This window comes from Myotis myotis, unplaced genomic scaffold, assembly GCF_014108235.1.
Source record: "Myotis myotis isolate mMyoMyo1 unplaced genomic scaffold, mMyoMyo1.p scaffold_m19_p_1, whole genome shotgun sequence".
Classification (NCBI taxonomy): domain Eukaryota; kingdom Metazoa; phylum Chordata; class Mammalia; order Chiroptera; family Vespertilionidae; genus Myotis; species Myotis myotis.
In genome coordinates, this window is record NW_023416313.1 from 151,808,215 (window position 1) to 151,810,372 (window position 2,158).

The 2,158-nt window shown below is 43.8% G+C and overlaps 1 pseudogene; it reads left to right on the plus strand.

Annotated features, from left to right (window-relative positions):
- Window positions 1-283: 283 nt before the first annotated feature.
- LOC118674392 lies at window positions 284-1,855 on the plus strand (annotated as a pseudogene).
- Window positions 1,856-2,158: the final 303 nt, after the last annotated feature.

The window sequence follows — 2,158 nt, forward strand, 5'->3', positions numbered from 1 at the left end:
AATTTTACCTTTCAATTCTAGATTCACTTACTGGTGGTTTAAAATGAGGCAGAATACCTGGGGAGTGTGAAGGCATTTAAACAAAGTCATGTGGATTTTACTATAAATTTCAATAAGGTTAAGCACACATAAGCTGAAGACGCAGGAGAAATTGCTTAAGCATCTTTCACATTTATAAACAATGGCATGGGTGAAAATAACAGGGTGAATTGTTATTCATGTTGGGTGTCAAGGTAACTGAGATCTCGGGGGGGGGGGGGGGGGGGGGTGAGGAGGAGCCAGCATGGAAGACAAAGAGGCATTGAGAATGCTTCTAGGAAAAGGAACAGCAGATCAGGCCTGGAGGCAGGTAGTTGTGCATTTTTTACCCTTCAAAACCTGCTCAAAGCTCTCCTTTTCCAGAAACCTCCTAGTATTGACCCCAGTGCATATCGATTCTTCCATATCTTTTTGGCATTTTCAGGACCCCCATCCAAGAAAACCCAGCAATAAAATGTGCATAAAAATAAAACCAATGAAATATTACTTTATTTTTTAAATGATACCTTTACATTGAATAGATGCTTACAAAAAAATGAAACTAGGCCACCTTCTTATACCATTTACAAAAATAAACTCAAAATGATGAAAGACTTAAATATAAGACTCAAAACCATAAAAATTCTAGAAGAAAACATAGGCAGTAAAATCTCAGACATTTCTTGTAGCAATATTTTTTTCTAGCACATCTCCTCAAGCAAGGGAAACAAAAGAAAAAATAAATAAATGGGACTACGTCAAACTAAAAAGTTTTTGCAAAGAAAGCCATCAACAAAATTAAAAGACAATCCACTGAATGGGAGAACATATTCACCAATTATATACCTGATAAGGAGCTAATATCTAATTTTATTAAGAACTTATGCTATTCGCCTCACTATGAGCGGGAAGCTGCTTGCAGGCCTCACCTGGGGCTGCGGCCCAGAGCCAGGATACCAGAAGGGCTATCTGTGAGGAAGTTTCACCATTTGGTCTCCCCCTTTGTGGGGTAGCAGGTGGTCAATACAGGGGACAGCAGTAAGAAGCTAAACCCTGCCAGCTTCCAGTCCCTGTGGATCCAGGACACACAGGTCCATGGAAAGAAATTATTCCTTAGATTTGATCTAAATGAAGAAACCAGGTCTGGCAACAACCCACTGCCAGAACCTCTATGAAAAGGAGAGAGGAAGGAAGAGGTTGGGGACCAAAAGCAGACCTTGGGCCTTGCCAGCAAGGAAATCTCAGACCAGTCCTCCCATACACAGTGGAGTTAATGGTTCAGAGTGTTTGGGGGGAGACAGCTCTGCAAGAGGTGCTGAGAAGTGGCTGTAGGTTGGTCCTGCACTTTGGCGGTGGTGGCTTCCTGGCATTTTATAATTTTCAGATGTCTTGCAGCCCAGTGCTCCAACACACCTCTGACATCTTGTCTGAAAAGTCCCATCAAGGACAAGCCTTGGAAGCTCTGGGCCAGGAGCAACCTGTCTGATATACACTGTTGGACCAAAGATACTTCTCAGGCTTAGGGAACATCATTAAGAATGAAGCCTTGTACAGAGCTGGGATCCATCCCCTTTCTCTCGGTTCACTCCTCGGACCTCAGCAACTTGAGATCCTTGTGGATCACTTGGTGGAATTCAGTACAGGCTGGCTTCAGGGTAAGTTCCAGGGAAGACAGAATCACACACAGATCTACCAGAAAGAGCAGTGCCCTGCCGGGCATCAGGTCAGGAAGGAGGCCTTTGGCCCTCCAGGTGGCTTCCAGAGGCTCACCTGGTGGTGCCCACAGTGCCAGCATAGGCTGCCATCCAATGAGCCAGAGCAAGTCCAGCTTTCCTAAGGCACTCGGGCCCCTTCTTCACAAAACCTTGCCCTTCAGGGACCATGATGCCTGAACATAGAGAAATGAGATGTGGGCAAGGATTTGGACTAGAGACAGGAATTAGAGGGGAGGTTGGGTCAGGAGGATATCAGACCTATTGATATTCATCTCACTGAAGTTATGTCTAAAGCAGAGTTTTCACAGAGTTAGATTATTTTTTTCAAGTGTTGGTTAATTCTTCCTATCTAATTCTGCCATTGTGAAAGATAATAAAAGTTATGTTGACATTAAGAGAAAAGCCTCCCAGAACAACAGTAGGGT